Consider the following 15,740-nt stretch of genomic DNA (forward strand, 5'->3'; position numbering starts at 1 on the left):
CAGTGAGGTAAGGACTGAAAAGCATCCACTGGATTTGGCTGGGGTCTAGGGAGCAGGCTGGTGACCTTGGGGACAGTGTGGTAGATGGAGTGGTAAGGATGAAAGCTAATTAGCGCTCAGTAATTAAGGAGTGAATGGAAGGTGAGGAACTGAAGACTTGGAGTAGAGCTTATTCTTTAAGGAGGCCTAACTACAGGGGTAGAGAGAGACCTATAACTGGGGTAAGGGACAGGAGTTTCAGGGGATCAGGAAGCTTTTCAAATAGGAGCATCTAAATTCATTTATTTTCTTCCTTCATTTATTGAAGACACATTTAAGTGCCTGCTATGTGCAGCTTTATAGTTAAAATATATAAATTAAGACATGACTAAGGAACTCACGGTAAGCTGTAAAGACAGATCTGCCAACTGAGAACAGAAGGTACAGTAGAGGAGAGCATGGGGTTGTAGATATAGGGGGTTTCCTAATCCAGACAGGGGCTAGGACATCAGCAAATAGTGTCACAGAGATGACAATGGAACTGGATTTGAAGGATTAGAAGCATAGCGGAGGGAAAAGTTAGAGAAAGGACTTTTAGGCAGAATGAACAGTGACATGTTCAAGATCACAAAAGCATGAAAGAAAATAGCTCTGGCCATGAAGTGTGGCATCCAGGCTTCAGTGGTGGTGGTCCTGCGCAGACAGGCTTGGCTGGAGTGTTGAGCATATGGGCTAGTGTGGGAAGCAAAAATAGGAAAGCTAAATGGAGCCAAATTACGGAAAATGTGTCATGCAAATGGTCCAGGCTCTGAGGAGCCATTGAAGGGTTTATTTAATAAGATAAATGAAATGGACAGGTTATGTGTCATCAACATAATTTTGGCTATTTCCCAGCTTATAATGAGGGTCTAAAGTAAGGTAGTGATAGTAGGATTAGAAAAGAGGAGTAAGATAAGAGAGAAATTACAGTTTAGAAAACTACTACAAGTAAAGGGTGTAGCATGGGAGGATTCTAAGATGGCTTCCATGTTCTTGGGTTGTACATTAGTAATGCTACTTAGGAAGCTGGGGAAGCAATAGAGAAGCAGGTTTGTGGGGAGAAGGTAAGATGGTGAGTTGGATTTTGGATATATGAGTTTAAGATGCATGTGAGATATCCAAATAAAGATGTCTAATAGGTGATTGAGTATAAAATTTGGAACTCAGAAGAGAGTTGAGCTGAGGGTAGATATTTCAAAGCAGGTGGTAAAGTGGTATCGTGCAAATGCATGTGGCCTCCCACAGAGATTATGAAGTGAGAAGAGCATCTAGGCAGCCTTTAAGACATGGGCAAAAAAAGAAGAGTCATGAAAGAGATTGAGAAAAAGCAGGTAACAAGGTAATACTTAAACAAAAGTAGTATCTTGGCCAGTTCAGTGGCTCATGCCTGTAATCCCAGCACTTTGGGAGGCCAAGATGGGCAGATCATGAGGTCAGGAGTTTGAGACCAGCCTGGGCCAACATGGTGAAACCCTGTCTCTAAAAATACAAAAATTAGCTGGGCGCAGTGGTGCATGCCTGTAGTCCCAGCTACTTGGGAGGCTGAGGCAGAAGAATCGCTTGAACCCGGTAGGCGGAGGTTGCAGTGAACCTGAGATCATGCCACTGCACTCCAGCCTGAGCGACAGAGTGAGACTCCGTCTCAAAAAAAAAAAAAAAAAGTAATATCTGATGTGTTATCATAGAAAGAAAACGAAGAAACAACCACTAGAATGAGAGTTCTCATCAGAGTAAAAATACTGCAGGAAGATGAGTCTGAGAGGTCTTCATTGGATTCTGGAATCAGGAGACAGCCAATGATCTTCGTATCAAAGGATAGGAGGGGAAAGACACCAGACCACAGGGAGGAAAGGTGAAGTGAAAGTAAAACAATAGTGATGTGTGTGGAAGAGTGAAAAGTTGATTGCACATGAAAGAAACCCAATTTGAATTCATTTAGGAAGGAAAGGTATATTTATTGGCCCAGATAGCTAAAGTTGGGAGACGATTGGCTAATGGAACCAGAAACTGAAAGCCCATTAAGACTTTCTCTGTGTCTTTGGTTTCTGTTTTTCATTTCATTTTATTTTGTTTGTCAGCTTCATTTTCTCCTACTGATTTTTTAATGAACTTTTTATTTGGGGATAATTTTTGATTTATAGAAAAGTTGCAAAGATAGTACTGGGAGTTCCCATATACCTTCACTGAGCTTCCTCTAAACATTGGTATATTGTTATTATTATTACTATTATTATTATTATTTTGGAGATGGAATGTCACTCTGTCACTGAGGCTAGAGTGCAGTGGTACAGTCACATCTCAATTCAACCTCAAATTCCCAGGCTCAAGCAATCCTCCCACCTCCGCCTCCCAAGCAGCTGGGACTACAGGCACACACCACCACACTCGGCTAGTTTTTGTGGTAACAAAGGTCTCCCTTTGCCACCCAGGCTGGAGTGCAGTGGTGTCATCATGGCTCACTACAGCCTCAACCTACTGGGCTCAAGTGATTTCTCCCACTTTAACCTCCACACACCCCCCACCTCCCTCCCCTGAGTAAATGAGACTACAGACACTTGCTACCACCTGGCTAATTTTTTGTATTTTTTGTCGAGACAGAGTTTCATCATGTCGGCCAGGCTGGTCTGGAACTCCTGAGCTCAAGCAATCTGCCCGCCTCGGCCTCCCAAAATGTTGGCATTACAGATGTGAGCCACCATGCCCAGCCTAGGTTTTTTATTTTTTAATTTTTTGTAGAGTGTAGGGGTCTCACTATGTTTCCAAGGCTGGTCTTGAACTCCTGGCCTCAAGTGATCCTCCCACCTTGACCTCCCAGAATACTGGAATTATAGGCACGAGCCACTGCACCGAGCCAATACGTCATTATTAACTAAATTCTAGACTTTGTTCTGATTTCACCAGTTTTTCCACTAAGGTCCTTTTCCTATCCCAGGATTCAATCCAGGATACCTTGTATTTAGTCATCGTGTTTAGTTAGTTTCCTCTGGTCTGTGACAGTGTCTCCATCTTTGCTCTTTTTTTTAATGACCTTGACAATTTTGAAGAGTACTGGCTAGGCAATTTGTAGAGTGTCCCTCAATTTGGATTTCTCTGCTGTTTTCCATGTGATTAAACTGGGGAGAGAGACTACCACAGAGCTGAAGTGCCTTCTCTATATGTCATATCAGGGGGTGCATGATATAAATGAATTTTCACAGGTAATGTTAACCTTAGTCACTGCATTAAGATCTCTCCCTGTAAGGCTACTTTCCCCCTTACTGTATTCTGTTCTTTAGAAGTGAGTCACTAAGTCCCATACTCAGGGAGGGGGAGATTAAGCTCCATCTCCTAGAGGGGGTACGTATGATATGTATTATAACATAATTTACTTTATTTGGAATTCTTCCCTATGCAGATTTGGCTCTTCTCCTCTTTCCTACTGATTTTTAAAATTAGTTTTCTAATCAATATTATGTATTTACTTAGTTTAAAAAATAGGCCTTATAACAAAAACCACAGATCAGAAATCCTGGGGAAAGAGTCTGGATGGCCTGGGGCCGGAGCTGACTTATATGCCCATCCAGATCAATCTTGGGAGCAGGGGGCCAGGTCACTTAAAAGACAGCAGCTCCCATTCAGACTGATTATTAAAAATGCTTTGGCATGCACGTGCCCTTTTGTTTAGGGCATACTTTCATCCCTTCTTCTGTTAATTGACCTTTCATTTACCCTTCAGATCTCAGCTGAAGCACCACTTCATCACAGATATCTTCTTTGACTTCTTTAGGGCAAATCCCCATATTGTCATAGTGCCTGGTACTGGCATACTGAAACTCTGTCTCGACAAAAAATACAAAAAATTAGCCAGGTGGTAGCAAGTGTCTGTAGTCTCATTTACTCAGGGGAGGGAGGTGGGGGGTGTGTGGAGGTTAAAGTGGAAGAAATCACTTGAGCCCAGTAGGTTGAGGCTGTAGTGAGCCATGATGACACCACTGCACTCCAGCCTGGGTGGCAAAGGGAGACCTTTGTTACCACAAAAACTAGCCGAGTGTGGTGGTGTGTGCCTGTAGTCCCAGCTGCTTGGGAGGCTGAGGTGGGAGGATTGCTTGAGCCTGGGAATTTGAGGCTGAATTGAGATGTGATTGTACCACTGCACTCTAGCCTCAGTGACAGAGTGACATTCCATCTCCAAAATAATAATAATAATAATACTAGTAATAATTCCCATATTGTCATAGTGCCTGGTTGTCATAGTGCCTGGTACTTCTCCTCTGTGGCAGTTATCACAGTGGCAAGTTTACATTCATTCTAGCATGTGAATATTTGGTTAAATGTCTATATACTCCACTAAGTGGTAAAGCTGGTTTGTTCACCACTGTAGCACATATATGCACATAGTTGATGTTCAGTCAATATTTGTTAAGTGAATGGCTGACATGAAGGGGGTGGTTGTTTCAGAATAAAGAAAGGATGTTAGTGAGACAACATAATCAAGTACCGTTACTCAGTGAATGCAAGAGAAAAGAGAGAGGATAGATAACCTAGGTGGGAGGGTGGGGTGGGGTGGGGTATTGGCAGGAGGAGTGGGAGCAGAAAGTGTTGACAGAGAGCTCTTTGGAAGAAGGCAACAAGAGCATGTTTAACATCGCAGGTAAGGAGCTCATAGAGAGAACGGAACAAGGCCCCAGAGGAGGGAGGGGGGACTGAAGAATTAAGCATCACAACAAAGAGGGATTGGTCTTTGCCAGGAAATGAAGTACGTCCTCCTTCAAGACTGAAAAGGAAGAGGAGTGGGGTGCAGATAAGGGCATGTGTATAAGTATGTGGTAGTTGGGGAGGAAAGCGGACAGGGCAGGAATTTGAGGCCATTATACCTGATGATCTCATTCTCTCTAGAGAGGAGTTGGGATTTTGTGATAAATGGGCACGAGGGAGGCAATAATGTTAGAAATCTTGAAAGTTTTAGAGGAGTGAAGACACTGTTAAGGGGAGTGATAGCTGGTGGCCTTACAGGCCTAAAAGAGCAAGGAGTTGAGGATACTGGCAAGAGAACAAAGGATAGAGACACACCTACACCTAAGTCCTTGATGAAAAAGAGGGAAAGTCATTTCATGACAACACTGAGGAGGGTAGAGGCTTGTGTAAGATGGCATAATTTCAAAGGCTGAGAGGTGAGGATGGAGAAATAGTTGTCTCTATTTAGACCTTGGGAAGCCTGGAGAGTCGTGACTCCTTCCGTCTTCCTTCCAAGATACATGGAAATGCGTGCAGAAGGGCAGTACTTAAGCAAAGCCAGTTCTCTTACACAGGAAGTGTAGGCTCAGAGGTATATGAAAGGCCTGGGAATTCAGGAATTTGTCACCATGAAATGGAGGTTTCAGAATAGAAAAGATTGAGGGTGAATCTATGATGGGAAGGGCTAAACGGCAGGGAAGCAGTGGGAGGGCCAGTCAACTAGGGGCAGGGAAGGGCACATCAATGTGGCGATGACCAAATGAGAAAGGAGAGATGACCTGAAAGGCTTACCTTGTGAATGATGATCCTGAGTGACAGGATGGAAAGCAGACAGTTTTCAGTGGTTCTGTTAATCTTTTGTTCTTTCCTAGTGAGATGGAGGCACTGGGTAGCATTAGTACTTGGTTTCAGACTGCTCCAAGCTTTAGTTCAAAATACTTATAAGTCACAAGTCATTAGAACTCCTTGGTACAGCCCAGCCCTGGAAGAAGTGAGCAGGAGTATTAAAAAAAGAATGGCCAGAGTCCAGCACTGTTTGAATTGGGATCTTTCAAGAGTGATGATGTTTTCTAGGCTCTGAAGGACTTCAACTCCCTGTAGAGGCTCTAGGAAAGGAAAAGGAAACTCCCTATGTTCTCCCACAGAGCAAGAGCCAGAGAAAGTAGAAGGAAATGGAATCTAGAACATAGGTGGAGGATTAAATATGGAGAAGAGGAAGGACTCCTATCCACTGGGATGGGAAGTAAGGAAAGCCAGTCCTGTGGATTTCAATTTCAATCAGAGAGAGATCAGTTTGTTGGAACTTACCAATTTTGTCAGTTTACCAAAAGTTGGTTTCTTTTAGTTATGTGTGAAGTTTACAACAATTTGCATGGTTGGGCTGATTTTAACTACTTTTAATGATTTCTACAAAGTATCAGTTTACAATTTTGAGTTTAGTTTAGTTTAGTTGCACTTTTAATTTATTTGCAGCTGTTTCACTGAAATCATTTTGCCATGGCTTGTCAAAGTTTTCAGTGTATTCTAAGTTTTTCCTTATTTTGGATCTGTGACTTTGGGGAATGGGAATTTCTTGTGCATTTTACTCTGCAAGTGTTGTACAATGACTCAAATGTCAAAAATTTCATATACAATCTGGGAGGGGGGGAATTCTCTCTTCCAAAATATTTTCAATCCAATAGTTTTCCTTTTTCTTTAATATTTTTTGTGCATTTGTACTTTCAATAGAAATGGAGATGTGGGCTGAAACATAGCCATACTGTATTTCCATACTTGTTGGTTGGTAAATCATATAATAGTGACTACAACAAGTGATAAAATTAATAATATAAATTATATTATAAACTAATTAGTCAAAGACAATTTTTCTGAGATACCATCATGGCCATTGATAAATGGGTCTCCTGCTATAGTGACATCTGAGAAACATTTGCAAAATTTCTGTCAGTTCCATTTGTATCACAGTAGGAATACTGCACTTTAGGAGCATCCCTGCTTCTCCTTACTGTTGATTATGTAGTTGTTACTACTTCTAAGTAGTCAGGTTTTTACTTTGGCTTTATTACTTTTCAAAGTAACAGCTTTATTGAGATACCCTATATATACCATAAAGTGTATCCTTTTAAAGTGTATAATTCACAGTAATTTTTAGTATATTCACAGAGTTGTGCATTATCACCACTATCACATTTCAGAGTATTTTCATCACCCAAAAAGAAACCCCACACCCATTAGCAGTTACTCCATTCGCTCTCCCCTCAGCTCCTCGCAACCAATAATCTACTTCCTGACTCTATGAATTTGCCTATTCTGGACATTTCATATAAATTGAATCATACGACATGTGGCCTTTTGCATCTGGCTTCTTTCACTTGGTGTGTTTTCAGTATTCATCCATGTCATTGCATGTATCAGTACTTCATTTCTTGGCTGAAGATATTCCCTTGTATTCATATGTCACATTTTGTTTTTCTTTTCATCAGTTGATGGACATTTGGGTTTTTTCCACTTTGGGGCTATTATAAGTAATGCTGCTATGAACACTTGCATATACTTTTTTGTGTGGACACATCTTTTCTCTTCTTGGGTAGATACCTAGGAGTGGAATTGCTGATATGGTTATAACTCTACGTTTAACATTTTTAGAAAATATTTGAGAAAATTTGCCAAACTATTGCTAAAGCAGCTGCACTATTTTACACTCCCACCACCAGTAAATGAGGGTTCATTTACTGGTCAAACAAGTGTCAAACACTTGTTGAGAAGGATGTGGAGAAACTGGAACCCTCATTTACTGTTCATCATTTTGCTGTTATCCAGGTGGGTATAAAGTGGTATATTGCTGTGGTTTTGATTCCCATTTCCCTAATAACTAATGATGTTGAGCATCTTTTTTATTTTATTTATTTATTTATTTATTTTTTGAGACAGAATCTCACTCTGTCACCCAGGCTGGAGTGCAGTGGTGCGATCTCAGCTCACTGCAATCTCTGCTTCCCAGGTTCAAGCTATCCTCCCACCCCAGCCTCCTAAGTAGCTAGGATTACAGGCATGCACTACCATGCTCAGCTAAATTTTTTGTATTTTTGGTAGAGACGGGGTTTCACTATGTTGACCAGGCTGGTCTCAAACTCCTGACCTCAAGTTATCTACCTGCCTCAGCCTCCCAAAGTGCTGGGATGACAGGCATGAGCCACCATGCCCAGCGGAGCATCTTTTTATATGCTTATTGACTATATGTATATCTTCTTCTGTGGTTTCTTTCAAGATTTTCTCTTTGTACTTTCAATATGATATGCCAAGGCATAGATTTTTTTCAATATTTATCATGCTTGGTATTCTTTGGGCTTTCTGGGTCTGTGGCTTGCTGTCATCAATTTCAGAAAATTCTGAGTCATTATTACTTTAAATATTTATGTTCTTGCTTGCTTGCTTTCTCTTTCTTTTCTTTTCTTTTCTCCTTCCTTTCTTCCCTTCCTTCCTTCCCTCCCTCTCTCTTGCTTCCTTCCTCCCTTCCTCCCTCCCTCCCTCTCTCTCTTTCTCTTTCTCTCTTTCTCCTCCTCCTCCTCCTTCTCCCCCTCCTCTTCCTCCTCCTCCTCTTCTTCCTTCTCTTCCCCCTCCCCTCCCCTCCCCTCCCCTCCCCTTCCCTTCCCTTCCGTCCTCTCTCTCTCTCTTTTTCTTCTCTGGTGTTCCCATTACATGTATGTTACACCTTTTGTTATTGCCCCACACTTCTTGGATAGTCTGTTTCATTTTTTCCCCCTATTCCTTTTTTCTCTTTGCTTTTCAGTGTGGAAAATTTCTATTGATATATCTTCGAGCTCACTGATTCTTCCCTGAGCCTTGTCCACTCTACTGATGAGTCCATCAAATACATTATTTATTTCTATTACACTGTTTTAAATTTCTAACATTTCCTTTTGATCGTCTCTTAGAGTTTCCTTTACTCTGCTTACATTATCCATCTTTTCTCGTATGCTATCCAGTTTTCCCACTAGAGCCCTTAGCATATAAGCATACTTATTTTAAATTTCCAGCCTGATAATTCCAAAATCTGTACCATGTGAGTCTGGTTCTGATGCTTGCTTTGTATTTTCAGATTTTTTTTTTTTTTTTTTTTTTGCCTTTTAGCCTGTCTTGCAATTTTTTTTTTTTTTTTGAAACTGGATATTATGTATCAGGTAAAAGGAACTGAGGTAGACACGCCTTTAATGTGAGATTTTATGTTTATCTGGCTAGGAGTCAGGCTGTGTTTATTACTTGTTGTAGCCGTGGTGTCAGAAGCTAACACCTAGTGTCCTTATTTTTGTCTTGCCTTTTGTCTTTGGGTTTTCCTAGAGACTCCTTCTTAAATCGGGTCTGAGGCTTGCAGTTCTTTTAGCTGTAACACTTGTTATTATTATTCAGGAGCCCACTGATGCAGTGAAAAGGTTGGGGTGGATAAGGGAAGCATTATATAGTCTTATAATTATGTCTCAGTCTTTTAATGAGCCTATGTCCTTGGGCTATGACCTTGCCAAGTGTGTCTCAGCACTTGTCCACTCCACCATAGAGAGACAGGAAGGCTGGATAGGGCTGAGGTTGGGTATTTCCCTTCTCCCATGTTGGTTAGGCTTTGGTAAAACTCAAGTTGGTTAGGCTGTGGTAAAACAGTTTTCTTTGAGGGCAGGCCTTGTTAAGGAAAACAGAGAGCTCTGGGTATATTTCAAATTTGTTACTTTTTCTGTCCCCCAGCTAGATGCATGAGGAAATTTTCTACAGTCTTTTTTTTTTTTTTTTTTATTATACTTTAAGTTCTACAGTCTTTACAGTGAGAACCTGGTGGGGCTTCCAGTTCTTGCTAAAGCAAAAAACTGGCTATATATCTTCTTTGGAAAAAAATCTCTATTTAAATCCTTTGCCCGTTAAGTCTTTTTTTTTTTTTCTTGTTGAGTTGTTGTAAGGATTCTTTTTTTTTTTGAGATGGAGTTTCACTCTGTCACCCAGGTTGGAGTGCACTGGTATGATCTTGGCTCACTGCAACCTCCGCCTTCCAGGTTCAAGGGATGCGCCTGCCTCAGACTCCCAAGAAGCTGAGATTACAGGCACCAGCCACCACACCCGGCTAATTTTTTTGTATTTTTAGTAGAGACAGGGTTTCATCATGTTGGCCAGGCTGGTTTCGAACTCCTAACCTCAAGTGATCCACCCACCTTGGCCTCCCAAAGTGCTAGGATTACAGGCATGAGCCACCATGCCAGGCCGTAAGGAATCTTTAGATACAAGAATTATATACCTAGATACAAGTTCCTTATCAGATATGTGATTTGCATATATTTTCTCCCATTTTGTGACTTTTCATTTCCTTGATAGTGTGCTTTGAAGCAGAAACATTTTTAATTTTAATGAAGTTAGATTTATCTGATTTTCCTTTTGTTGCTTGTGATTTGGGTGTCATATCTAAGAAATCATTGTCCAAGGTCAATAAATTTACCACTGTGTTTTCTTCTAAGAGTTTAATAGCTTCAGCTCCTATATTTATTAGGTAAATGATCCATTTTAGTTAGTTTTGGTATATGGTGTGAGGTAGCAGTCCAATTTTATTCTTTTGCATGTGGATATCTAGTTGTCTGAGCATCATTTGTTGATAAGACTTCTGTTTTATTTAATTTTCTTATCATTTTTGTCAAAAATGAACTGAACATAAATGTAATGGTTTACTTCTGGACTCTCAGTTCTATTCCACTGATCTATACATCTGCAGATGCTGGTACCACACAGTCTTGATTATGTTGTAGTAAGTTTTAAGAATTTAAGGATTGGTTTAGCAATTTCTACAAAAACATAGCTGTGATTTTGATAGGCATTATGTTGAATCTGTAAATCAATTTGGCATCTTAATAATGTGATATTTTCTAATTCCCGAACATATAATGTCTTTCTATTTATTTAGGCATTTTAACATTTCTCTCAACGTTTTGTAGCTTTCAGTGTATAAGTCTTGCCCTTTACTTTATTCCTGAGCATTTTATTCTATTTGATGCTATTGTAAATAGAATTGTTAATTTCCTTTTAGAGTTGTTTCTTGTTACTGTGCAGAAATACAGTTGATTTTTGTATTCCCATCTTGCTGAACTTATTTATTAGTTTTCATAGGGTTTTTTTTTTTTTGTAAATTCCTTACGATTTTTTATATACAAGACCTTGTCACTTGCAAGTAGATAGTTTTACTTCTTCCTTTCCAATATAAAAGTCTTTTATTTATTTTTCTTTTCCAGTGGCTCTTGTGGAACCTCTAGTACAATGTTGAGGCAAGAGTGGACCTCCTTGTGTTATTCTTGATTTTAGAGGGAAATCATCCAGTCTTTTAATATTAAGTATAATGTTAGGTGCAGTTTTTCATACATGCCTTTTATTAGGTTGAAAAAATTCCCTTTTTTCCTAGTTAACTGGGTGTTTTATGATGAAAAGGTGTCCAATTTTGTCAAATGCCTTTTCTGTGTATACTGAGATGATTATGTGGTTTCATTTATTATTCTCTTGATATGATATGGTGTATTATATTAATTGATTTTAGGATGGAAAACCAATGTTGCATTTCTGGGATAAACCCCACTTGACATGGTGGTAACTCTTTTTATAAGCTGTTAGATTCAGTTTACTGGTATTTTATTGAGGAATTTTGCATATTCACGTGAAATATTGATCTGTATTTTTGTTTTCTTGTTACATCTTTGTCTGGTTTTAGTATCAGGGTAATTAACTTGCCTCATAGAGTGAGTTGGAAAGTGCTCATTTTAACACTTTAAATTCAGAGACTTTTATCATCTTGATCAAATGAGCATTATCTATTTGTTTTAGGCATTTGAATCATAGGTGTCTGAAATGTGTATTACACACAAAACTGACATTCAGTGGAGCTTGACTGAAATCCACTGTGCAATGAGTCTAATGAAGAAACTGGTAAAACTAAAACTAAACTAAGTCAAACTGAAATCAATTGCAAATCTTAAATAACAGAATCCATAAAGCTGTTAAAATTTTCCATGCAACACAGTTGCCATAAACTTTATAAATTGCTGATATAAACAAATTTTTGAATTGATACTTTCACCAAATTAGATTTTGGTGTCCAAAAGCAGATTTTTCTAAGTTGATAAATTTGGAAAATTTGGTGAATTGGACTTTGGATAGCTTGGTCATTGGGTGAACTGTCTTCAGTAAATACTCTTTCAACTAATTGCCTAGTTTGTGGGTACAGATAAGGATCACAAGGACAGGGAATTGAGAGAACTTTGCCTACAGACTCCTTTTTTTTGCAAAATAGGCAGTGAGGTTAAGTGCTGACAGAGGTGAAGGTGAAGTAGAGGGTTTAAGAAAAGTGGAGAAAGGCTGGGCAGGGTGGCTCACACCTGTAATCTCAGCACTTTGGGATGCAGATCATCTGAGGTAGGCAGATCACTTTGGTAGGCAGATCATCTGAGGTCAGGAGTTTGAGACCAGACTGGCCAACGTGGAAAACTCCATCTCTACTAAACTACAAAAAAAAAAAAAAAAAAAATTAGCCAGTTGTGCTGGCACATGCCTGTAGTCCCAGCTACTTGGGAGGCTGAGGTAGGAGAATCCCTTGAACCTGGGAGACGGAGGTTATAGTGAGCTGAGATCGTGCCGCTGCACTCCAGGCTGTGTGACAGAGCGAGACTCCATCTTGAGAAAAAAAAAAAAAAAGAAAAAAAAGGTGGAGAAAGTTCGCAGGAGCCAGTGAGGTGATGGAACTGGGCAACCCAAGCTTGCTCAGTTGTGTTCAGGACCCAGCTCTGTTGGTGCCAGTTCTAATGGTTGTTGATGCTTCTTGTTTCTAGGAGCGTTCAGTGAAGAAGGCACGGGGTAGAGAAATCTGGCAATTAGTAGGTAGGTGGGAGAAAAAGACAAGCGGTTCAACAGGGCATGGCATGAGAATGGTGGTGTTGGCTCATGACATCCAGCCTGGGCTGAAAAGGAAGAAAGGCCTGGTACACAAAAGGATAAAAGAGAGAGTCCAAAGGACTGGAGTTTCAAGAAGTTAGAGGTTTAACATCTGTGTGTAAGGGGATGAGGGAGCCAGAGACAAGAAGCTGGGTTTACAGAGTGAGATTCTGGAGGGCAAAATTTCAGGAGTAAAGCAGACTTCATCACGAAAGGGCCAGAGGCCTGGTAAACAGCATGGGCTAGTTGGATGGGTTACTGGAGGTGAGGACAATGTAGAACAGTGGGGCCAGAGACTTGGATGGAGCAACTACATGCATGGGATGGGGCAGGCACATGGATGGAATGATAGCAGGTCTTGGGATGGTGAGCAAGACTCTAAGACTAAGACCTCACTGAATCTGTGAGTGATTAGGAGCTGTCTTCTCCCAACCCCAAACTCCATTAGCCCATCTTGTCATGATGAACCATCTTGTCATTAAAAGGTGGGATGGGGAAGGCAATCTTGTTCTCAAGTGTTTGTAGAACTTCTGTAGAGAGGTCTTTACCTTCCTGTATTTGCTTCTATTTCTGCCAGCTCTGTATTGACTACTCAGTCAGATTTTGAATTCATGATGTTCTTTCAGTCTTCTCTAGACCATCCTGTTAGGTCTCTGATTGTCCAAGTTTAATGATTTTTTTTTTTTTTTTTTTACTAGCTCTGGAGTATATACTGTGCATGCTTTCTCCTGAGAGGTAGACATGCTTAAACTGTAAGCTTGCCAACTGACTTCCTGCTGGTTGGGCTAACAGATGCCCTAGGATCCTTATCCCTTAGCAGCTAAGGCCAAGACCATTAAGAGGAAGTGGTACAACCAACATTCTGAGTCCCAAAAGATAAGGGACTTTGCACAAAAATGAAGGAGCTATGGAAGCAACAATAAGGAATGAGAAGAAAGCTCCCTTTCTTCTTGCTCTCAACCCAAGATTTTGGATTTATCCCTCAATTTACACACACCCTTTAAGTGTCTATCTGTACAGCTAAATGACCTTGCAAAAAAAAAAATCCCCAAAATGAATTTTTAAATGTGCCTCCCTTTAAAGTTGCTGATGTATCTCTGTCTCATCTTCCCTTTCCATAGTCACCAAACTTCTTGAGCTATCTTTATGGTTTCTACTTTTGCCTTTCTCAAGAGACAACTCTATCAGAGGTCAACAGTGAATGTGCTAATTTCCAAGTCCAATGGCCAAAGATAGTCTTTAAATCAATACTCTGGAGCCTGGCCAACGTTAGATTCTGAGAATACAAAATTAACTATTGTCTGCCCCCCAATAACTCACAATCGACTGGGGGGAGATAGACTCAAATTGACATTTTCAACACTCTGTTCCTCTGGATTCTGAGACAGCTAGGACTCTTTCTTTTCTTCCCCTATATTTCCTGTTTGAGAAATCTCATCTAAACCAATTGCTCCATTTCCCACATATGTGTGTGTGACTCTCGAGTTTGAATTGCTAGCTTACATCTATCCTCTGAGCTCCAGAAAAATTGTTAACAAGACAGTTCCTTAACATGAGTATATTTACAACCAAGTTCATCACTGTAACTCCTGATCTACTTCCCCTCTTACTTATGCTCATTCTCTGTGAATATGTGAATAGAATTTCTCTACCCAACTACCCAAACAGAAACCTGGTGTTATATTGACTCTTAGTTTCTCCTCCACCTCATGTAATCACATACAATGTGTCTAGTCTATTCTACCTTTTCTATTGGCTGTTTGTTCTGTCAGCTTCTCTAGGTCTTCCCTGTTTTTGGCCTAATCTGGGTTTCCAACTCCCCTTAGACTCCTTAATTAGCTTCCTATTTGGTTTACCAGCTTCTAATCTTGTCCCTCTCACCTATCTTACAATCAGATGCAAGGATGATCTTTCTGAAATGTTACTCTTATCCCTCTTTTCTCCATTTTAAAATACCAGTGGCTTCCCTTAGTCTTCAGGATAAAATCCAAACACTTTATCATTATCTTACAGGGTCCTTTGTAACCTGGTCTTGCCTGGCTTTCCTGCTTCACTTCCTTTACTTTTTCCTCCAATCCTAAATCCCTGCTGTGCCAAATTACTTGGAATTTCTCAACCACTCTATACCATTTCATAATTCAATGCATTAATACCTGCTGATCTTGCTGCATGGAATGCCCTCCAAACTGACTTCTTTCCCCAATGCTTGATGATTTCCTAATCATTCTTCAAGATTCAGCCCCAGCATTGTTTCTTCTGAGAAGTTCTGCATGGACCACCTCCTTTCTTGGTACTCCAGTAGGCCTCAGGTACAACCATGTTCATAGTACCTGTTTTACTATGTTGTCATTATTTATGATCTGTCTCTCTAACTGGTCTTTTGGGCCTTTGAGGGGCCACCACTATATTTCAAAGCATAGTGATTTGGAGGGAGAAGAAATATGCTTGCTAAGTTAACTGATTATTTATTGACTGCCTCCTATGACAAAGAAGACATGTGCTAGGTACTGTGGTGAATTTTGCAGGTTTCCTTTCCTCTCTTAAAAACTTCTGTCTCCTTCAAAAGTTCTCTATCCTGTCTGTTCCCTACTGTCTGACCTCAGCCTCCTCTCGCTCTACATATATACTCTGAGTCACTCTATCCATTTATTTAGCTTTAATTGCTGACAACTCCCAAATCTGTTCTTCCAGCAAAAACCTCTTTCTCAAGCTCCAGATGCTCCCAGGCATCTCAAATGCAGCACATATGAAACCGAACTTCTTCTTTTTCTTTTTATTCCTTCTGGGATAAAAGGAGAAGATAATTGTAGGAAAGGTTCTGAAACCATTTTAGGGAAAAGTAGTTAGAAATTAAGCCAGGGCAATGTCATTAAGTCTTCAGTGACATCCCTAGGTACAGCTTTTGTGTTTTCATCTCCTTTTGTGTTTTCAAGTGAATAGCAGAAAAACCCTTTAATGCTGTGCTTCCCATGCTGGGCTACACAGTGGTGTAACAAGGTATATATGAAACCACAGTGTAAACAAGGCTTGTCTTCCCAAGACATTGATTTTGATAGAAAATTGTG

Source organism: Colobus angolensis, unplaced genomic scaffold (genome assembly GCF_000951035.1).
Source record: "Colobus angolensis palliatus isolate OR3802 unplaced genomic scaffold, Cang.pa_1.0 Scaffold381, whole genome shotgun sequence".
NCBI lineage: Eukaryota > Metazoa > Chordata > Mammalia > Primates > Cercopithecidae > Colobus > Colobus angolensis.